Source organism: Lampetra planeri, chromosome 48, assembly GCF_965212315.1.
Source record: "Lampetra planeri chromosome 48, kcLamPlan1.2.h2, whole genome shotgun sequence".
In the NCBI taxonomy this organism is placed as follows: domain Eukaryota; kingdom Metazoa; phylum Chordata; class Hyperoartia; order Petromyzontiformes; family Petromyzontidae; genus Lampetra; species Lampetra planeri.
In genome coordinates, this window is record NC_136154.1 from 1,928,513 (window position 1) to 1,953,016 (window position 24,504).

A 24,504-nucleotide genomic window follows, 5' to 3' on the forward strand; every position below is an offset into this window, starting at 1 on the left:
CGGCCAACGACCTGCCGGCCGACGACCTGCCGGCCGCGCCTGTCCCGTGTGACGGGCCTGCGGCGAGGACGCGCGCAAAAATGCGCAAACTCTTGTGAAAAAAAAGAGAGAAGAAATTTTTTTTTTTTTTGAGTCTTTTGTGGCTTCTCTTTCCGGTGTACATTCGCATGTTGTGCTCACGGTGTGGGGCGTCCGTGCTGTGTTCCCGGCACGTGCCGCGCTGCGTTGTACGATTATTGGGTGTGTGTTGTGTGTTTTGTGTGTGTTGTGTGTGTTGTGTGTGTTGTGTGTGTTGTGTGTGTTGTGCGTCTTCTGTGGGGGGCTGGAGGGGGACTCCAGGTAAAGAAACACGTGTATATACGCTCGTCCTACGGTTTTCGTATTTATTCGCGGGGGGGGTTCGTCGGGTTATTTTTTTTCTTTCTTCCTGTTGTTCTGCTCGTTGCGTTATTGTTGAAAAAAAATGAGGCACACGCTGGGGTATCGAGGGCTGAATAAACTTTTATTGTCGATGTTGCAGCCGGGACGGCTGCGAGCTGTACAGGGGGGGGTGATGTAGGGGTCTTACGGAGGAAATATGTGTCGAGCTGATATGTATGGGATCCAACGGGAAACTAGCACAGTGGGCGGGGCTACGTCAGTGCACGGGCAGGTGCCCTCTACGACGTCCGCGCTTCGGACGTTACGATCCCCCGGGGCCCCACCCCTCAGGGAGGGGGATGTATAAAAGGGGAATGTATCGGGGGGCTAGAGAGAGTTGGGTTAGCTAAGAAGAGAAGACGGAAGACGTCCCAGATAGAGCCCTGGTCTCCCCCTGCTACGCCGTCCTTGTCAGGACCGCGCAGGCTCGAGCCAGTGGCGTGGTGCCAGAGCCAGAGCCAGTGTTGGTCTGGACTCTGAGTACCGGGCCCGACTGACCAGTGTCGGGCCAAGATAGCCTCCCCTAGTCCACGAGAGGAGGACTCTGAGGCAGGCTAGGGTTAGCTAGGAGGTGTGTCCCCAGAAAGACGGGTGAGGGGGCCGATACCCCCTCAAGTGTGTATGTCACGACGGTTGTTGTAATAAAACTCAGTGTGCCTCAACCCCGGGTGTCGACCTGTATTCGACGGTACTACACCTACGTGACTTTACCGAAAGAACCAAAGAGTATAAATGTGTCGTTAAAACCCGCCAATGTGTTGAAATTTAACATTATAAATTACGTGCAATTGGTTTCAATTAGTGGTTAGTACTCTGCAGCACACATCTCACAACCTCAGTTCGACTCCAGACCATCGCCAACATCAGTGGCAAATAATGAGAGTGGGTGTTTCCATATATATACACATTTATCGATATACCCAAAGACCGAGCCAATATTATTCTTCGACAAAACCCATTGATTGATTTTACGATCGATATTTATATACCATCCCTTGCAATGAAGGATGATTGTCTTCCATATAAATTTGGATTATCTGTGGGTCCTAAGATGGCTGAAGAGACCGATCTGGGATTGCCAGATTCTGCCGCAGGTCGGGCACACACGTGTGTTCAGAAGTAGTGGTGGTGGGCGGAACTAAATTAGTAAGTCGGACTGCAGCTTGCTGTTTCCGCCATTCCCACTTAAAATATATGAATATAATATATATTCACGTGAGATGAATAATACATTATGCACTCACACAGAGCCGTGCAAAGCTTCGTCTTAGAACACCGTCTTTGGAAGCAGATATCCCAGAGCTACCACTGAGTTCTTTCTTAAAGTGGAGGGCAGCGCTTTCCCACCCATGCAGTGTAAGGTTCACTACACAATATCGTTATATCATCATTATCGTTCCTGACATAATTCTTCGAAGTTATAAGCTGTCATAAAATAAATACATCAATTTAATTAAAGTACTACATTAATGACACTTATCTGCTTAATTAGTCCTCTGCTAAACATTAGCCCCAGTAATTTATGGCTTGGCAGTCGTGTGAGTCTCATCAGTTCACGAACCACTGCCCTATATCTCGATTTCAACTTATTCTACTATCGATGGAGCTTGGTTATAGAACGGGAGTATTTCCCAATATATATTATACATGCCAATTACATTATCTTGACTCATCTACACATGATAATTTTATGCGCGGGCACGACCATACCAACTCAAGCTCCATTGGTGGTGGGGACGGCCCATACCAAGTCGCATGCCTTCGCTGGGAGTGAGGGGGACATTTTCTTTCGCGTGAAAAATGCTATAAAAATACACTAAACGCTGAGCTTAAATCTTCACTGTGTGATATTTTTTTTATTTCGATGCGTGCAGTTACTACTATATACAGTCGCTAGATGCTACCACTATATGCCATAGATATTACTGCAGAGCGGCCGGGGAGATTGTGGCTGGGGGGGGGGGGGTCAGGGGTAGCAGCCCAGCCCCAGCCTGCCAAGGTGCCACCTCAGCCGACTGGACATTCTAGGTGATGCCGCAGGCTCTGCACGGCACTAGGCCTCACCACGCCACACTGTCAGGTGAGTACGTTGTGCTATAGAGTCGATAAATACTGATAAAGAGTCAGCATGTACTACTGTAGTGATAGCAGGTACCACCACAGTCAGTATGCACTGCTGTAATCAAAGCAGGTACCACCACAGTCAGTATGCACTGCTGTAATCATAGCAGGTACCACCACAGGCGGTATGCACTGCTATAATCATAGCAGGTGCCACCACAGTATGCACTGCTGCAGTGAAAGCAGGTACCACCACGATAGGCACTGCTGTAATCATAGCAGGTACCACCACAGTCAGTACGCACTGCTGTTAGATTTTGAAGAGTAGTTTAGAAATATTTTTAAGACCCGGGCAACGCCGGGAACTTTCCGCTAGTAAGGAATAAATTGGGATACCCAGAGAACACCCACGGCTACGAGGGAAGACAGCTCAGCAGTTTACGCAGAGGAGTTCCCGGGCCCACTGCAGCCAGTGGGAGTTGCACGAAGCCGCAGGATCCAACAGCCATTGTTTTGTGCCACCTTTGTGATTTATACAAAAGCCACACGTGACGAATGAAGATGGCGTTGTGTTAACTAGGAGAGTGTCAGCACACGCCTGCTGCTTTAGCAGTGGAAAGGATCGGGTCACCGCAGTGGCCTCGAATCAGGGACACTTCACCTCACTTCTTCACCCACAATCACTCGGGTCTGTCTCACTTGGCTAGACATTACAGACACCTCACCTCCCCACCCACACACACCCGGATCTATCTCATTGTAAGCTCCAATGAGCAGGAATAGTTAATGATTGTACAAGTGGAACAGTTGTCATTTTATTGCTGCTAGTAAGCTCCTGGCTGAATGAATGTTATATAAAGTGAATTAATTTTACCAGGTGAGAACTCAAGAGACCACAAGCAAATGTTACCCGGGTTACAAAAATGCAAACACAATAAAATAAAGTAACAACAATGAAGCAAATATAGCAAAAAACAACTCCGTTAAGAGATAAATCTTGAACACTGCACGAAAATACATCCATATTAAAGTAAAACATTTCCTGTAACGTAAATGATCTTGGATAAACACATTTAGAGCAGGCACTGGTGTCAGAATGTTGTATTCACAATTTACTTGCGGTACTTGTGGTATACAAGATCTCCACCCTTGTCTTATGAATATATTTCTCATGATTGACTGTACATGAATAGATGCCGCTATCATTGAGGGTGACTCTTTTGATAGTGACGGAGCCGTTCCCCCTCTTCAAGTCTCCAGAAAACTCCACTCGTGAAAATGATTGCTGAACATAACAGGGAGGATTTAATTCATCGTTGCACAATACGATCTGTAAGGACAAGAGGTGTGTGAAATCAATCAAGTGTATAAACACTGAGTGAGGCATGAACAATTATGCATTTCGATATAGTGATAGGGACCAATTAAGGTACATACATGTTCCGATACGTCTAGAATTGCATTCCTACCCAAGTCATTTTTTTCACGTAAAACAATGGCCTCGACGATCCACCAAGCTCTGTTGGGTCGCGTTAAAGTCTGTGAATTTTCACTGACTGTGCCAATGCATGCCTGCTTTGGGCACATTCGTTGGCGCAATAATTCAAGACAGAGGTGTTTTATCGAACAAGTTGTTGCAGTCACGGGTGATGCGAAGTTGTTTAGTCAGAGATTGATTTTCCCAATATGTGTTAAAATGGGACCGATCCTCGTCGTCACAAAGCACAGTTCATAGTTCTGCATCAATGCAATGGCAGATTTTATCTATGACCTAGACTTCAACAGCAAAATTGATCCACCTAATAACGAGCGATTCAAATGAAAGCTTTCACACTCACAGTTTCTTCTTTTCCCAGGATATCCGTTGCTTTGTATTCCCAACGTAGAGAAGACCCAAGCGTGTTGTTCACTCTGAAATGACACGTCAGTCTCAAATCTTGTCCTTCCATCAGAGTCAGATGAGCCATCTCTGCGTTCATGGTGAGAGACAAAGAGTGTGTTTCGAATTCAATCAATATTGTGCTTTGAAATGTATATACAACACAGAGAGTTGAACTGCAAGATTTTGTATTCGATCCTCTTCTATTTACCGTTCATCTGTTAACACATCGTCACTTATGTTTAGTCTCAATATACCTTTTCCTGGTCATAATAATAATCTCAACGTGTAATGTGCACGATAAGGAATCACAGTGCAGGATAACAGTGCTGGATTACATACATGCCTAGGCTACGAAAAGGTTATATGAATTAATGTTAAACTATACCATATCTCCTTCATGCACGTTGTGTAAAAACGGGTTATAATCCTTTAAGTAATTTTACGATTCTTTAAATTTTATTTTTGTTCTTTTAATATTATAAAATGTTTGCGTGTAATCGTTGTTTGTCTTTGGTTGGATTTGTTATTTCAATTAGTGTATATATTTGTACCACAGAGTTTGGAAAATTACACTTAATTATCAACATCAGCATTTACATCACTAACCTACTTTCTCTATACATGAATAAAAATAACTTTTACACATCATATCAGCCGCACACACAGACTCCTGGGCGTGCATCAGTTAAGTAGCATTGATTCAAGTCAAGAAAACTCTGGAGCGACGTTGAAATAGTGCATCTCTTCAGCAGAGTCAAAGTTGCTTGAATCAATGCTGGTGTAACTGCAGAGCTTATGGGCTAGGACATAATTTAAGCAAACCTGATTATCCTGCTGATGAGTGACTGTGTCAAAACTGGTCCAGAGTTTTGCTTGTCTTGAATCAATGCTGCTGAAGTAATGAACTGGGTAACGGCAGTGTGTGCGGGTGATGGCATGTATAAGAAATGCGTTTATATGTTTGTTGTATGTGGAGAAACAGATATGTGAAAGATGAGGCAGACTACCCGCTCATCTATTTTGGTTTTTAAATTCTCCAAAACGACCGCTCGTGATGACTCTTGGCTATGCAAAGAGGTGGATGACATTGTGAGAGAAGGATGATCGAGTCATTGTTGAAGGGAGGTTCTGTCTGTAAAAGATGTGGTTTCAGACATACAGTACCCTGGCGTCTACAAACTAAGTTGCCTCTGTGGTAGCAGTTACATTGGAGAAACCAAACGACATGTCTCGGACCGCATCCGTGAACATAAAGCAGACTTGAAACACGGTAGGACAAACACCTCAGCCGTGGCAGATCACTGTTACAATTCAGTGGGCTCACATGATATTGACCTGTCCAAGACAGAGGTTCTCTGTAAGCCATCTGGCTACCATGAGAGATTCGTTCATGAGGCGATCCACATAAACAAACACAGAGACAATTTCAACCGAGAAGATGGATTCTGGCTTAGCAATCATTGGAAGGACGTAATGAACCATTTCGAATCTTAACTGATTGTGTTCACGTTTACGGTGACTTTCAGACCGCGTTCCACTCACTGGCATTGTATTCTCTGCAGGGAATGGATTCTTCGCTCCGCTGCAAGTTTCCAACCACTACTCTCCCATTGACATATTTCGTTGCTTCCTCTTAGTATCTTTCACACGACGGTCAATGGTACAATGTATAATAACAAATAGTATAAAATTTATATGCTTAATACAATGTACAAAGTAATATATAGTATCGTAATTGTATAGTAAATATACAGCAGTGTGATATACATTAGGGTGGGTAGAATAATACATAGTGTAATATTACAATGTATAAGGTGGTTTATAGCAATACAGTATGTAATTTAATGTTGGGTTTGTCTATGGCAGTATATAGTATGGTGTAGACTCGTGTGATGTAAGAGAATAAAGTTTAGATGGAAGCATATTATATTTTTTTACGACGTAGAATTGTAATGTATTACTTACTGTTAGTAACTCAGCTTATTGTAGAGTATATTTAGTATACTGATGATACTATGTAGTTTATACTTTAGTAGTTTACGTGGTGGTTTTAGTTACTGTAGCTACATACTATTAACACTCCTTCCCTTTATTAATGCTACCCCTATCCCCTCCCTTTGATGCTGCTAATCCTGCATAATGCACGGGCATAAGTAGTACTAATCACATACCTGCATTTCCCATATCCCCTTCCTTTGATGCTTCTAATCCTGCATAATGCACGGGCATGAGTAGTACTAATCACATACCTGCATTTACCATAAATATGCTAAATTCATCTTGATATGCAAATTATTTTGTCAAGGCGCCCTTTCCCTCCCTTTCAACCCAGCTTAAATATATGCTCCAAGCATGGTGCTGTTTCATTCAGACGCTGTCGCCTCGACAGACCTGGTTTTCACCTGAGGACGGCTGCTTGCGTTGTGGCCGAAACGTCGTGGGAATTATTTTATTATGATTTATTTTTATTATTTTATTACTTCCCTTCTACGTGACTTTACCGAAAAAACTAAGAAGAGGTTCACAATGTTGGAGGCAACAAGACTAGAAGAGTCTTGCGGAACGCCAGAGCGGATGGTTACGGAATGGGAAGAGAACAACACTCCTCACGGTGATGGGAGCCAGACCCACGACTCGTCTCTTGTGAATTGAACCCCGACCATGGCTACGTAACCTTTGATGGCATAAAGCAAAAGAGGGGAAAATAGGAAGCTCGCTCGGGTCTCCGACCACGTGGTCCCCCGTAGGACGGTTTACATCGCCCGGAACGCTTCCAGCTTGAGACGCGTAACTTTCAGCATGCAGAATGAAGAGACACCTCGGTCCCACTCAGGGACCCGCCCTCGGCCCTGCCCGCCTTCCCAAACATTCTCGTTCCCTCTCGATCCTTCACAAGAGCTCTCTCCGGACACGTGATCACCCCCGAGTCCCCCCCACCTGGGGCCTCCTGTATGGACATTCCGGATTACGTGTTTACGGGATCAACCAGAATGCCATGGCCCGGGGCAACTCTGCCCCTGGGATCCGCACTATCCTAGTGCTCGCCAAGCCCCGCTAGGGCTGGTATTACACACAGCCACCCACACGGTGCTGTCCACGATGTAGGAACATCGAACGACACGACCCCTCCTGGGTCGGCACCATGCAGTGACATCCCTGATGTCACTACATATGTATTGATCCTGGTGAAATCCCATGAGCTTCAAAGCTATTTTTCACAGATGTCCAGTAGGGGTGGGTCAGAGCATTATAACAACAAACAATACAAAACCACGATAGAAGTACAAAGTACAGGAAAGTAAAAAAAAAATACTTCAACAAAATATACAAATAAAAGTAAACTTAATTTTATGCATCTTACCAGGTAATGGCTACTGAGCTGTTAGCTTATTTTTCAGAAGGGGACCTGGCCATCACAAATGATAGAAGTGACAGTATAGCAACAGTAAGCAAATCACTAAAACATAAATAACCAAATACAAATAAAGTATATACGTTCAAATTGCCTAAGTACAATAATTTCCCAGCTTGGACAAGGCAGCAAAACCTAAAAAACAGTCCCAGACACACCGAGCCAACACCACACAATAGTAGCTCCTCAATACAATGACACATTTACACTAAACGAGAGGTGATACACGGGTAAGGATCGAAGTTACAAACCACATTGCAAATGTGGTTGTATCCAGAACTGATCTTCCACTCCAACATATTTTTGAAGAAATATTTACGATGTTAAGTGAGGAAACAAGGTTGTTCCCAAACTTTGGTGCTGCAATGCCAAAGGCTTTGTCACCCATTCCTAGTCTTCTTGGGAAAGTTAAAAGGCAGATGGACGTCTTAGTTTTCCTGGGTTTGACAATGGGTCTTGGGATTGACAATGAGAGGAAGAGGACCACGTGGATCAGGTAACGTAGCGCAGGCTGAAGTCATCGCAAAAAGCCGGTTTACGTAGCCCAATACAATGATCCATTTTAACACGTTAATTGATATCCATTACATTGTATCTGTACACCTTACCCCCCCCCCTCTCATCTGGCCTTCGTACCTGATTGGCTCGCAAGTGACCACATCGTATTTATCCCTCAATTTAAGACCGAAACAGGAGAATTTCTCGAAAAATCTCGATATCGCCTGATGATGCTAGTTGTAATTACTGATGAAACGTCGTACTCGAATTGTAAATGTTGTGGGTTTACTCTCCAACACACCGGTGTGCTGAACTAGTAACGAATTGGCACGTTTTATTTACTATTTGGCTATGTCGAGTGGTGGTGACGGGTTTAACGACACATTTATATTGACACGATCGAACCCAAAAACGCCTATTATGGGTAATGATCCATATTTTGTGTATGTCGTGCACCCTTCTCCACCTGACCCCACCCAACGATGCTTGTTGAATTCAGTCACATTTCCCAATAAGATTTGTAACTTTGATCCATACTTATATATCGATAGTAACAATTGAATGTGCCATTGCATTGAGGGACTGCTACTGCGTGTTCTTGCCTTGGTGTGGTCTGGGACTGCCTTGCCTAAGCTTGCAATTAGTGTTGCTGAATCGGAGTTATATATACATATTGTTATGTTTCAATTCATTGTATATAATTAGTGACTTGCTTATTTTGGTATAGTTTCTCGTGTGTTTGTATTGTGCTGTTGTAACTTGCTGACCTCCCTACTGGACATCTGTGAAAAAAAGCTTCATGGCTCATCGGATTCCTACTCCTGGAGTCTAAATAAAATTCTGATTCTGAATAAATATGACACGTGATGAACAATCCCACGTGCCAATGTATGACTGCATCAGCACGACCATGAATGATGTTGGAGAGCGAACCACAAACATACACACATTTGACAGTTGTCAGCCGACATTTCCCTGGTAACTGCCAGATAATGGTGGGTTATATCTAGCAGTGAAACGTCGGACAACCCAATTGTTACGTGTGTGTAGATTGCTCTTCCACAACACGTTTTACTTGCGCGGCGATAACCTGCACATTGGCGCCCCCAAAACCAACTGTGGAAACTCCATATTCCTATGGGCAGGCCATAAAATTACTCAACTGCACAGAGAGGTGAATACACAGCAACAATGGTGCTTGTGCCAAGATAGGTCCCGTGGATTGTCAAAGGCTCTCGCTGGGAGGTGGTCGCATGACAATAAAATGACAAAGATCCCCCGTCTAGCCTTAACAGACTGTTGGGGTAAATTCTGATCACGATTAGCACCACCTCCGGCACACGAGAGGGCGCGTTGGTCAATACCATGCCCGTGTTCACACACACCACATCAGGCCCTCAGGAATGGCTCGTTCGAGTTAGGGCATACACCCAGGACCGGTTTAGATATTAGCTATCTCTGTGATTGATTGTGAGCGGGAATCGAACTTGGGTATCTGCCGGGTTTGTTGCAGAGTGCCGTGCTAACCACTGTGCCACCGCTCCCCACAAAGACAAATATCCCCGTATATCCTTAACAGTCTGTTGGGGCAAGTGCTGTTAGCAGGCATCAATGAAGATCGGCAGGATACAGGAAGGGGGTGGGTGACCAGCACCACGTCCGACCGTCTTTGTCTCCCAGTGGCAATTTTTACACATCGTACATAATCACAGATACTAATTTAAGGCTGAGTCGACCTAGGGGAGGCCCCAATACCAGTTCAGATAATCGTCCCTGGTGCTCGCCGTGAGCAGGAATCTAACTCGACGGGTTCGTTATGCAACGCGCTAACTGCTGCTCCAACGCTCCCCACTCATGCACACCTACAAGTTTGCACTGTGTACAGCAAACACACACGAGGCCACATGCAAGCTACAGAGTCCTCCAAGCGTACAGCCGATAGAGAAGAGGGCGACCACCGCAGAGATGGTCAATTGAGGTACGGATATTTGGTGGCATGTGGGAGAGAGATGTGTTCACTCATCAGTGGATTGATCATGGCTGGGGATAACAGAGATGCAACAATACCATCTGATGCGGCAGGTGATGCTGTCGTTGCTGATGTTGCTGATGACCCTGCTGCTGATGATGCTGTCGATGATGATAATGACGTTACTGATAATGAGTAACATACACAGTTAATTTAATAACACTCATGTTCGAAGTTTAAATATTAGGCAAAGTGACTTCCTGATCAATTGAGCAATTAAATATTGGCATTCATCTACAGCGTACATTCCCTGCAAATCCAGTGGTGAGAATGTTCACGTTCCTATCTATGGCGGGTCGGTTGTCGATCCAATCCATCGAACAAACGCAGAATCACTTCCACCAGGGGGTCGGCAACCAAAAATAATAAGATACTTTTTTAAATTAAATCGGTAATAACCCCCCTTCAATGTTTCAAGAGGCGCAATGCCACTGCGTGGCGAATACGAGAGAGTGGTGGTGCTTAATAAGTAACGTCACGAAGCGGCCCTTAAAGGGCCACAAGCGGCTCCGGAGCCGCAGGTTGCTGACCCCTGACGCTTTGCACCAAACGGACAATTTAGACCAACCAAGATCGCTCCGTGTGAAGAGCGGATATGCAGAACCCACCTGTACGCACAGGTAACACCATCACAACCATCACCATCATCCCCGCCGTCATCATCATGGCTCACGGTTTCCCTTGGCGCGGCATTCGTGCAAGCGAACGCATGGGGCCCCCACGTGAACGGGAGCCTCGCTGGTGGCAGTCCCTGCGACGTTTTCTACTTGCGTTGAGGTGACGTAAATTAAGGGGTTTGCTTTGGTAGGGAGGCTGCCGTGAACTCACTTCTGGTCGGTCTGGCTCATGGAAACAACAAACTATAAGGGAAGTAACGCGGGTGAGGGTGAGTGGTAGGGGAGGGTTGGGGGGGGTGGTGCAAGCTGCGCATCGATCGTGGCGACACGAGTTTGATTCCCCCTCTCGGCCAACACCAGTGACGATTATCTGAACAGGTCCTGGGCATCTCCTAGGTCGAATCAGCCTCAAATGAGTACCTGGTGCAAGACGTAAACGTCACCACTGGGGAGACAAAGGCGACCGAGCGTATTGCTAACTGCACCACCCCCCTCGTGTTCCATGTTGGCCTTCATAGGTCCTCGCTAACAGCACTTGCCCCAACAGTCTCTGCAAGGCTATAGTGGAAATATTTGTCTTTGGGAGAGGCCGTGGACGTGAAGTGTAGAGGGAGGGTGACTTGGAAAAAAAATGTTCCCGCAAGCCAAATGTTTCCACGCAAGATGCAAGGTGGCGATAATAATCCCCACATGCCGTGGTGCACGGGTAGACGAGATAAAGGTTGTTAATGCTGATAGCGAGCCGGCTCTCTGCTGCCCAGTCTACAGTGGAGTAAAGTGATGCTCGGGTTAGCAGCGCACCTCTACTCTCGCGATCCCTGGAGGTTGCCTCCTCATTCCAGACCCAAACATAATCTCGCCACCTCCTTGCTCTGACATTCATCTTCCTGGAAGACACGAGGGGAACCATCAACCGCACCAGAACTTCATCATCACCAACACCAGGCCAATGCACACATCTCCGTCATAGACACAAGTCTCAGCAGTGCGATTGTGGTATTCATTTAAACATGGTTCTGGCACGATGATTTTGTGATCGTTCTGCACACCCTGCTACTGTCTCACTGCATCCACGTGTATTATGTTACTGTAGTGACATGAATGGAGTGACTATGGCATGACAGTTTGGGTGACCCCGAGAGGGCACGTGACCGGATGAGGTGGCAAGGGGGGCCCAAAAGGAGGGGGGAAGGACACGTGATGTAGGGGCCAAAGTCTTCGGGAAAGATCTGGAAAAGGTGCGTGGCCAACAGTAGCGCCCGGCCACACTGCGGCCCATAAAGGCCGAGTCGCGAGACTTGATCAGGGCTGTTCTCTGGAATCAACCCTCGGTGCTATGTCTCTTCGATCTTCGGTCTTCACTCGGCAACGTGGGTCAGTCAGAATGTTACTGACTGACCCGGTTATGTAGTTACCCCGTTGGGGTCTAGTTAACTTGTGTACGTTTAAGTAGTAGCCCTGTTGAGGCCGTGTCATAAACGTGTTGCCTCCAAGTTGAAGTGTGTGCCTCCGTGAAGAACACTACATTACTATTGGTTCAACTCTCTCTTGACTGCCCATTTATTTTGAGGGCTCCTCTTACCAATCAATTACTTTTGCCAATTAAGGGCTCCATTTGCCAGGAGATTTCACTGCTGCAGTGTGGAGCCCAACAGCTCTGCCTTACTCTTGGGTAGTTCCAAATCCGTGACAAGGTCTTTTAGTTTACCTTGTGTTATGAGGTGTGGTTCAGAGGAGGATGGGAGAAAATCTGGGTCATGTGACCTTGATGGTTCAGGATCAGAAGTTTAATCCTCTTCCTCGTCTGACTCAAGTGAGAATGATTCAGGTGCATCAGGAACCAGTAGTCCTTCTCTGTGGGTTACTGGGCATATAGCTGATGGAATGCTTGGATAATGCACAGTCCACTTTTTCTTCTTTGACACACCTTTCCCCACTGGAGGAGCCATGTAGAAGTAACAATTGCTGATATGATCTGTTGGCTCTTTCCAAAGAATTGGTACTGCAAAAGGCATATATTTCCTTTTCCTGTTTAACCACTGGCAAATATTTGTTGCACAAGTGTTACAGCATATGTGTGGGGCCCACATCATGTCGTGATCTCCAATTTTGCAGCCCTAAATAAAGGTGATAGGCTTTTGACTTAAAGCTTTTGTTACTGCAGGAATTGATATTCTTGGGTCTTTCGGTAACGTCACGTAGACAGGTTCAAAGAAATAACAAAAAATAACAAAAAACTACGACGTTTTGATCGCAACACAAACAGTCGTCTTCAGGAAAATGGGGGGGGGGGGGGGGTAGCTTCCAAGCAAACTGTTTATAATGGTTTGAAATGGGCGTAGCCCAAATGTCAGCAGCCAATGATAATGTAAGTGGTAGGCAGCCAACCCGCCGGTGGTTGGTTTTCTACCAATCAAAGGGCTGCCAGGTGAAAATTATCATGTTAAAGAGAGATTAGCATGTTAATGGAGATCGCAGAGCCGCAACCAAGGGGTCGGCGCGCGAAGTGACTGTGAAAGCTCAAGTTTGAAATGGACGTAAAGCACAACTAACATCGGAAGGTGGTAGGATGGGAACACCATAGCCAATTATGACTTAATCTGGTTTATAACGTCCTTCCATTGATGGCTCAGTTTGTACCCATCTCCTCGGTTGAAATTGTGTCTGTGTCTAGAAAATGGATAACTTCATGAAATAATTTTTGTTGATAGCCAATGCCCTTGCAAAGTACCATCGTCTTAGAGAAATCAATTTCGCGTGAGCCCACCACATTAAAACAATGATCTGCCACGGCCGAGGTATTGGTCCTACCATCTTTCAGATCTGCCTCATGTTCACGAACACAGTCCGAGTCATGTCGCTTAGTTTCCCAAATGAAACTACTGCTGTATACACAGCTTAGTTTGTAGATGCCGGGGTATTGTTCTGCGATCTCCCATTGACATGCTAATCTCTATTTAAAGCTTTCGTGACTGCAGGGATTCATCTTCTTGGTTCTTTCGGTAAAGTCACGTAGGTTGGAAATAATAAAATAATAAAAATAAAACATTATAAAATAATTATCACGACGTTTCGGCCACAACGCAAGCAGCCGTCCTCAGGTGGAGAACAGGTCTGTCGAGAAGACAGAGTCTGAATGAAACACCCCAGGCTTGGAGCAACTATTTAAGCTGGGATGGAGGGGAGGAGAGCGCCTTGACAAAATAATTTGCATATCAAGAGGAATTTAGCATATTTATGGGAAATGCAGATATGCGATTAGTACTACTTGTGAAATGCGTAGGAGGTTTGGCGGGGGGTTTAAATTCATTATGCCCGTGCATTATGCAGGATTAGCAGCATTAAAGGGAAGGGATAGGGGTAACATTAATAAAGGGAAGGAATGTTAATAGTATGTAGCTGCAGTAACTAAATCACCACGTAAACAACTATAGTCGAGAAAGATGGCAAGCTACCCTTTTTGGATGTCCTAATTAATAGGAGACCTGATGGTTCAATGAGCCACTCTGTCTACAGGAAAGCCACCCATACGGATGCTTACCTAAAACCGGATTCCCACCACCATCCATCCCAGAAGAATTCCCTCATCAAAACTCAATACCATAGAGCCCAATGCATCTCCGACCAGGAACACATTGCCAGTGAACTCAAACACGTACGCCAAGCTCTTAAGGCTAATGGTTACTCCGACTACACAATCCGCAAAGCCATCACTCCAACCATCAAGAAGGATCCTGTTGAGGAGCCTTTCAAAACCATCACCTTACCCTACATTGCTGGGGTCACAAAAAAGATCTCCAAAATCCTGATAAAACACAAGATCCAGGTCCGATTCAACACAGTACATAAAATCCGTGATCTGGTCCCGTCTGTAAAAGATGTGGTTCCAGACATACAGTACCCGGGCGTCTACAAACTAAGTTCCCTCTGTGGTAGCAGTTACATTGGAGAAACCAAATGACATGTCTCGGACCGCATCCGTGAACATAAAGCAGACTTGAAACACGGTAGGACAAACACCTCAGCCGTGGCAGATCACTGTTACGATTCAGTGGGCTCACATGATATTGACTTCTCCAAGACAGAGGTTCTCTGCAAGCCATCTGGCTACCATGAGAGATTCGTTCATGAGGCGATCCACATATACAAACACAGAGACAATTTCAACCGAGAAGATGGATTCTGGCTCAGCAATCATTGGAAGGACCTAATAAACCATTTCGGATCTTAACTGATTGTGTTCACGTTTACGGTGACTTTCAGACCGCGTTCCACCCACTGGCATTGACTATATATCTTGTATTCTCCGCAGGGAATGGATTCTTTGCTCCGCTGCAAGTCTCATATCACTACTCTCCCATTGAGATATTTAGTTGCTTCCTCTTAGTATCTTTCACGCGACGGTCAATGGTACAGTGTATAGCGGATTGTATAATAATAAATAGTATAACATTGTAATGTTTAATACAATGTACAAAGTAATATATAGTATCGTAATTGTATAGTGAATATACTTCTTCTTCTTTAGTGCTGCCTAACGGCGTGTGCGACTTCACGATGATATTGGTCCCGGTCTAGCACGGCGTGTAGAGTTTGTGCTGTTGTTAATTGTAGCCATGTTTTGATGTTACTGAGCCATGTCGTTTTTGGCCGTCCTGGTCGTTTTTTCCCTTCGATTTTTCCTTCCAGGATTTGCTTTAATAGCTGGTATTTGTGGTCGTTTCGGGCAATGTGGCCTAGGTAGTAACACTTCCTGCTAATGATGGTCTTCAACAGTTGCCTGTCAGTGCCCATATCTTGCAGAACTTGTGTATTGGTGGTTTTGGCTGTCCATGGGATTTTCAGCATTCTTCGATACAGCCACATTTCGAAAGCTTCGAGCCTTTTTGTTGCTGTTGTTGTCAGTGTCCACGTCTCTACTCCGTACAGCAAAATTGACCAGATGTAACATTTCAGTGTGCGCAGTTTCAGTGATGTACTCAAGTTGCGGTCTGCAAGGAGTGTTTTCCATTTAATAAATGCTTGCCTTGCTTGTTCAATTCTGCTCTTGATTTCGACTTCATGGTTCAACTGATCGTCAATGATTACACCAAGGTATTTAAATCGGTGTACTTGTTCCAATTTTTCGCTGCCCAGCTTGATTGTTGTTTCGCTTGTAGTTCTGCTGACCTTCATAACCTTTGTTTTCTTTTTGTTAATTCGTAAGCCCCATATTTGACTCTCTGCGGCAATCGCGTCCAAGATTTGTTGTAGGTCTTGTTCCGAATCGGCCAGCAGTGCAGTGTCGTCGGCATACCTGATGTTGTTGATGTATTGTCCATTGACTTTAATACCAATGTTTTTGTCTGCTAGTGTTCGATCAAAAATCTGCTCCGAGTAGATGTTGAAAAGAATTGGTGACAGTGGGCAGCCTTGTCGTACACCTTTTTGTATTGGTGTTAGGTCTGTCAATTCGTTGTCATATTGGAGTTGGGCTGTTTGCTTCCAATAAAGAGCAATGATGAAGTCGATGTCGTTTTTATCTAGTCCCAGTTGTTTTAATAGAGCTGCTAGTCGGTCGTGGTCTACTGAGTCAAAGGCTTTCTCGTAATCTATGAAGCAGATGTACACTTCTTTCTGATGTTCGTAGCATCGCTGTAGTAGTATCTGTAGACAGAAGATTGCTTCTCGTGCCTAGTCCTTTGCAGAAGCCAAACTGTGTGTTCTTCAATGCATTTTCGCATGTGGAGCGTATGCGCTGTTGGATCACCTTCAGGAAGACTTTCAGCACGTGGCTCATCAAGCTTATCAGTCTGTAGTCTTCACATTTCTGGCTTGTTGCTTTCTTTGGTATGGCCACAAAGATGGATTGTAGCCAGTCGGATGGAATTTTATTGCCGTTGTATATTTGATTGTACCAATTAGTCAGTTGTCGTATGTTGTTGCTGTCTAATAGTTTGAGCAATTCTACATGGATTGTGTCGGGCCCGCACGCTTTGCCTGGCTTAGCTGTTTTGATTGCATGTTCTACTTCTGATGTTAAAATGTGTAGAGCGTCTTTCGATTTCTGTTGGTCTTTTTCTGAAGGTGTTCTCGCGGCGCCAAAGAGCTTGTGTATATAGTTTGTCCAGGTGTCCATTTTTTCTTGTTTATTTAGGATTGGTTGGTTGTTGTCCGCATACAAGGTAGCTGTTGGGGCTGGTCTGTAGATGTTACCAGCTTCTTTGAGCTTCTTGTGCAGATTAAAATTGTCATGTTTTTAAATTAGTTCTTCAACCTCGGCGCATTGTTCTTCCATCCACTTTTCTTTTGCCTGTCGGATTGCTTCTCTGATCTTCTGTTGCATTTGTTTGTACTTCTCCAAGTTGTTATTTTTGTACATTCTTCGTTTGCTCATTAGATCGAGAATATAGTGTCATCCATCGTTGTTTCTTTTTCAGTGACTTGTGTCCCAGCATGACTTCTGTTGTTTCTGTGATGCATTGTTTGAACGAGCGCCAGTACTCCTGAACATCTGCTGTTTCTGTTGTTATTGAGTGGATGCTATCGTTGAGATGTTGCTGTACTTGTCTTTTATCGGCGCTGTTCTTCAGTTTCTCCAAGTCTGCTCGTCTCGTCTTTGTACATTGTATTGATCGCAATTTGAGTCTTATTGTAGCTGTTACTGGGTTATGATCTGACGATATATCGGCTCCAGGGTAGGTTTTTGCTGTAATTACACTGGACTTAAACCTGATCTTGATTAGGATATAATCGATTTGGTTCCTGACGATGTTGTTGTCGGAGTCTTGCGGCGAGGTCCACGTGTACAGTCGTCGAGGTGGTAATTGGAACCACGTGTTAGCAATACTGAAACGTTCTTCTTGGCAGAATTGAACCAGTCTGTCGCCTCGTCCATTCCTTGTTCCTAGTCCGTGTTCTCCGACAATGTTCTGCATTCGACCGTGGCCAACCTTGGCGTTGAAGTCGCCGATTATTATAGTGATGTCTTGTTTCTTCAGCGGCTTCAGCGTGTTGGTTAGTTGCTCATAGAACGATTCGATTTCATGATCTTGTTTGTCTGCTGTTGGAGCATAAACCTGTAGAATGTTCACGTTGACTTTGTTGCCTGCTAATTGTAGTAGTGCTATTCGTTCTGATATTGGGGTAAAGTTGATGACTTTATTCGCTTATTTCTTGTGTACTATGAAGGCGACACCGTATGTTTGTTTGGTGTTTTCTTCTCCTCTGGAGCAGAAGATGTGGTGTTCGCTCGATATAATATTTTTTGTTCCAGGCCATTTAGTTTCGCTGAGACCGATTATGTTGATTTTAAGTCGATCCATTTCTTGTATGACATTGGCTAGTTTTCCTGCTTGAAGTAAACTTCTAACGTTCCAAGTTGCTACTTTGAAAGGGTTCTTTGACACAAGCTCGGAGATTCTTAGCACCCCTGTCCTATTTAAAGGACGCCGATACTCAGGGCCTTTGTTGATTTTGCTTGTCATCATTGAAGTTTTCAAGGGAGGAATAATCCAAGTAGTTTCCCGTTGCTTTCTTGGATCACAATTTATTTGAAAAGGTCATGTGAGGACCTTTCGAAACGGGTTTTGTCTGACGTCTCCACTGAAGTCTTCCTGCCTTGGGTGACCCTTCTGAGAGCACTAGGCTCTCGACGGTATAGCGATCAGCTTCTCAGACGTACACAAACTCTCTCGCCGCGTTAAGGCACCGTTTCTCGAGAGTGAATATACAGCAGTGTGATATACATTAGGGTGGGTAGAATAATACATAGTGTAATATTACAATGTATAAGGTATAGGGTGGTGTATAGTAATACAGTATGTAATTTAATGTTGGGTTTGTCTATGGCAGTATATAGTACAGTGTAGACTCGTGTGATGTAAGAGAATAAAGTTTAGCTGAAAGTATATTATATTTTTTGCGACATAGAATTGTAATGTATTACTTACTGTTAGTAACTCAGCTTATTGGAGAGTATATTTAGTATACTGATGATATTATGTAGTTTATACTTTAGTTGTTTACGTGGTGGTTTAGTTACTGCAGCTACATACTATTAACATTCCTTCCCTTTATTAATATTACCCCTATCCCTTCCCTTTGATGCTGCTAATCCTGCATAATGCACGGGCATAATGACTTTAAACCCCCCGCCAAACCTCCTACGCATTTCACAAGTAGTACTAATCGCATATCTGCATTTCCAAGAACTATGCTAAATTCCTCTTGATATGCAAATTATTTTGTCAAGGTGCTCTTCCCCCCTCCATCCTAGCTTAAATAGTCGCTCCAAGCCTGGGGTGTGTCATTCAGACTCTGTCTTCTCGACAGACCTGTTCTCCACCTGAGGACGGCTGCTTGCGTTGTGGCTGAAACGTCGTGAGAATTATTTTATTATGTTTTATTTTTATTATTTTATTATTTAAATTCTACGTGACTTTACCGAAAGAACCAAGAAGATGCTAATCTCTCTTTAACATGCTAATTTTCACCTGGCAGCCCTTTGATTGGTGGAAAACCAACCACCGTCGGGTTGGCTGCCCACCACTTACATTATCATTGGCTGCTGACATTTGGGCTGCGCCCATTTCAAACTCTTATAAACAGTCTGTCTTGCAAGCTATCCCCCCTTTTCCTGAAGACGACCGCTTGTGTTGTGAATTAAATGTCGTAGTTTTTATTTATTCTTTTTTGTTATTTTTTTATGTATTTACGTGACTTTACCGAAAGACCCAAGAATGTGATAGGCTTTCTTAACCATAGTGGTTAAACTGCGCTTTTGTGATGCAAAAGTCACTTCACCACACACATAGCAGAAGTTAACTGCTTTGTTCACACAAGTACAAGGCATCTCTGCTCACTTTGGCTAAATATGAATGTGTCTCTTCGCAAAATTAAACACTGACAAATAAGAGAGCATGACACTACATGATTTCTAAAGCTGATATAGGGAAATTTGTTCAGCAGAGGGATGTAATCCTAGTTATGATTGCATCATCCATGACTTCTAGGAATAACATGATGCAATTCATATCATGTATGATGCAATACCAAGTTCAGATTGCATCAGTCATTATTTTGCTCAAAAAACAAGTACTGTGCAAACACAGTCATAGATGTATTCATGGATCCAGTCAAAGATGTATTTTAGTAATTTCTGGTTTAAATTGAGATCCCTTCCCTTTATAACTCACTTATCCTCCGCCATTCCCAAGTCAAGGGTCGTATATACTGATCCATACTCAGTGACCCACAATTAGTCAAGTTGGACTACATTTATTTCTGAAGCATTTTGGTTGTAGACCAGTGTTATCGGCCGCTACGCATGTGTCGTAGCATAGCGCTGGCTGCTGGCGAAAAAGGGGATCTGTGGTGAACGGCAGTCCTGACGTCAGCAGGCCAGGATATACACGAGAGGGAGATCTAGGGGAAAGGTCACAGAAGGGGCCCACCAGGAACCCGCTAGTAGGTTCCAGAAAGGAGGCGTGGCCGGGGCGGAGCAAGGCCACGCTGACAGTATAAGAGGGGCTCCTGTGGGGGAACTCGGGGCTGTTGCTGGAAGTAGGATCCCCATCCTGCTGTTCAAGATTGTTGTTACCATCTCGTCACCATCGTCGCTGCCATCTTCACTCGATATTGCGCTGCGAGATAGTTGTTGGCTGTCTCCGTTCAGCGCCGTCAGTGTTAGATGGTTAGTGTTGTGTATAGGCTAGCAACAGTAATAGTGTGTACTCACGTAGGGTGTGTATTATCCCGATGGTGCCAGTTAAATAAAAGAATTGCCTCCAAGTCTTACTGTCTCCGAGTTAGTCATTACACATGCAATACACGCGCACGTGCTTATCCGTTGATTTTCTGCAGCTGCAGTGCGGGTTAATTTTAAGCAAATTGAAGAGCAGCGACCCTTCCATTACTTTCCACTCTGCCTTATCGAACTCCCAGCATTTTCCATTTACCTGATAAGGACTTTTCACATCTGGGTCGGGCACACAGGTCCTGATGTAATCTGCTTTATCTCAAACTTGTGGTGAACCTGGAAGCGTGAATGCGACTTGGGTACAGTGAGCAGATCACAGACACAGCTCCTGGCGTTTGCGTGATTCAACTTGGAGTATCCGACGAGAGGCGCACATAGCACACGTGTGAGTGTGTCAGACAGTGTGAGTGTGTCAGTGTGAGTGTCTGTGTGAGTGTGTCAGTGTGTCAGTTTGAATGTCAGTGTGAGTGTGTCAGTGTGAGTGTGTCAGTGTGAGTGTGTCAGTGTGTCCGTGTGAGTGTGCCAGTGTGAATGTGAAGTAGAGAGAGCGGTAGCGCAGTGCTTGCACTGCGCTACAAATCCAGCCACCTGCCGTTGAGTTCTGAGCAGAAAATAACCAAAAACCACCTGATATCACCGCCTGTTCTAGGTCGCGCCTAGGTTGGCTCAGCCTTGATTGAAAATACTGGTAAGGTGAGTCACCATCAGTCGGCGTGGGAACGAGCCAGACCACTTTTGCATGAACCGTGCTCGCTAACAGCACTTGCTACAAGTCCATATTGCTTCACTGGAAAACTCTCTTTGCACATAGTGTTTGAATACAGATGGTCATCAGTATGAGGATGAATGTCGTTACAATGGGAGCAGTGCCTCTGGTGATGATGCTGCTGATTCTGCACGCTGTTCATGCTGGTGAGTATGATTGTTACTGCGTATGCACTGTGTGATGGTTGGGTCGTGATGTACAATGTGTATTGTGAAGGGCCTTACTTCTTACTTGGCGATCCTACCACGGTGCTATGGTTCGCACAATAAACTTGCAACAACGATGCACACAGAGTTTGTCCATTGTGGAAACTAAACGTCGAGGAACCTGTGAATCTGAGATTATTTAAAAGCACAATTGGTGTATTTAACATACATCAGTAATGCATGTACGAATGGAGATATGACTTTGTCCAAATAACTAGAGTTTAAATCTTTACGTAACTAAACTAGAGTTTAGCTTAGTAGGACAATCACAGGCTGCTATTATTGGTGGCCTGGGTTATTTGCTTTACGTATCTTTTAGTCAAAAGTAGTTGGTAAATGTCCTATTTAATACCGAAACAGGAGGAAAATATCTCTAATATTCTGGCTGTCGCCTGATGAGGCTGGTTTTACTTACCGGCATAACGTCACGTCACTCAAATTGTAAATGTTGTAGTGGGTTTACTTTCCAATCGACAACCAGTGTGCTGAACTGCTAACGAATGAGCACGTTCTGTTCATGTGCACAACCTTACTGATTGGCTATGTCAGACGGTGGCGGGTTTAACGGCATTTACCGTAGGAAGTGTTTGACAGTCTTAGGTAGCAGGGCACCCTGTGTACCTCCGATTAGCACGGTTGGCTATGTATGGTGCGAAATAAGTTCAACATACATTCATTTACATACATCAGGGTAATATGGGCTGGCAGCAGCGTCGTTGTTATTTGGTCGCTGTAAGGTCATTGTCGAACTCGGGGTAAAAGGGAAAGCGGCTTGAAATTGTAATTGGGTCCAGGAATTCTTGTTGTAGTTCTACGTCACATTTTATTTACTGGACTTCCCGGCCTCAAAGATAGATGACAGTTAAATTCCTTCTTTGTGAAATGGAAATGGATCTTGGCAACACACAGCCAGGGGTTTGTGCCTCTGTCCTCACAAAAACAATCCCACAATGAATTGTGACAGCAACATTCTATAATTTGTTTATTTGGTAATACGTCTGATTATGGAAGTGTTTTCCTTGGTAACTATTCGTGTTTAAAAACTGGTTATAGAAACACAATTGAAAAGATAATGCTCATCAGGTAGTAAGTGCAGTCTCCAACTCTTATTAACTCTCTGACCTCTGTGTATCTTACCTGCTAAAGTCAGTTATTGTCTGTACGTCTGTCTATCTCTCTGTCTGTGCACGCCTATCCTTGGAACTTTTAACTGACAAACTGTTGGGTTTACGTTTCAACAAAGTACATAGATACTACTGTACAATGCATATATACTATATAGAGTCGGCAGGTACTACTGTAGAGTCAGTACATACTACTGTACAATCCATAGTTACTACTTTAGAGTTAGTAGATACTACTGTCGAGTTAAAAAATACTGCCATAGAATCAGTAGATACTGCTATAGAGTCAGTAGATAATACTATAGTCTGTATATACTACTATAGAGTCAGTAGTTACGACTAGAGAGATACGAGATACCACCTTGGAGTCGGTAGATACTTCTGTCGAGTCGGTAGATACTACTATGGAGTCGCTAGATCCTACTGTACAATGCGTAGATACTATATAAAGTCGGTAGGTACTACTGTAGAGTCCGTATATACTGCTATAGAGTTAGTAGAAACTACTGCAGTCATGAGCTTGTACTGCAGTCAGTAGATACTATGATAGTCAGTAGTTATTACTGTAGAGTCAGTATATACTCCTAGATTCCACTATCGTCAGTATATACTGCTGCAGAGTCAATAGATTCTGCTATAGAGCCAGCAAATACTGCTATAGAGTCAGCATATACTACTTTAGAATTAGTAACCACTACAATAGTCAGTGGATACTACCATATAGTTAGTAGCTACTACTATAGAGTCACCAAATACTACTATATAGTCTGTATATACTACTGTAGTCAGAAGATACTACTATATTTAGATTTAAAACTTTCGTGACTGCAGGGATTAATATTCTTCGATCTTTCGGTAAAGTCACATAGAAGGGAAATAATAAAATAAAAAAATAAAACATAATAAAATTCTCACGACGTTTCGGCCACACCACAAGCAGCCGTCCTCAGGTGAAGAACAGAGCTGTTGGAAAGACAGCGTCCTAATGAACACTGCTAAGCTTGGCAACGTATTTTCAGCTGGGTGGGAGGACCAGAGCGCCTTGACAAAGGAGTTTGTTTACATATCAACAGAGGAATTTAGCATATTTACGTTAAAGAACTGCTTCTACCCGACTACCATACAATAAACTGATGTGAAAAACTAAGCATAAACTACATCAATATAATCAATGTACTCAATGTACTCTCCAATAAACTGAGCTATTGACATTAAGTAGCTGGGTATACACTACACTATATAATTACTACCATATAGTGAACAGATAAAAAACTAAAATATAAACTAAATCAATATATTCAATATACTCAATATACTCTCCAATAAGCTGAGCTACTAACAATAAGTAATTATACATTACACTTCTATGTCGCAAAAAACATAAAAAACTAAACTTTTTTCTACATCACACGACTATGCCCCGTACTATACACTGCCATACACAAACCCCAACATTCAATTATACACTGCGTTACTATACACTACCCTATACCTTAGACCAGGGGTCGGCAACCAAAATAACAAGAAGAGCCATTTCTTTCCAATTCGGTACAAAATTCAGTATTTCAAGAGCCGCAATGCATCTGAGTACATACTGTACATACGTACATATCGTCAAGAAGCAGCCCGTAAAGAGCCGCATGCGGCTCCGGAGCCATAGGTTGCCGACCCCTGCCTTAGACTATACATTGTAATATTACACTATGTATTATTTTACAAACCCTACTGTATACCACACTACTGTATATTC

The 24,504-nt window shown here is 43.9% G+C and overlaps 1 long non-coding RNA gene across 3 annotated transcripts in view; it reads right to left on the bottom strand.

The window, feature by feature from the left end:
• The window catches only part of LOC144733833 (uncharacterized), a 62,833-nt gene that overhangs the window by 16,973 nt on the left and 21,356 nt on the right, over positions 1-24,504 (bottom strand). For 2 of the 3 annotated variants that reach the window (XR_013588412.1, XR_013588414.1), the window contains exons 5-6: positions 4,320-4,450; positions 3,598-3,811 (exon numbers count right to left, since the gene is read on the bottom strand). This is a non-coding gene — a long non-coding RNA (uncharacterized LOC144733833). Of the gene's footprint in view, positions 1-3,590; positions 3,812-4,319; positions 4,451-24,504 lie in introns of all 3 variants that reach the window. The other variant, XR_013588415.1, reaches the window with a different exon arrangement.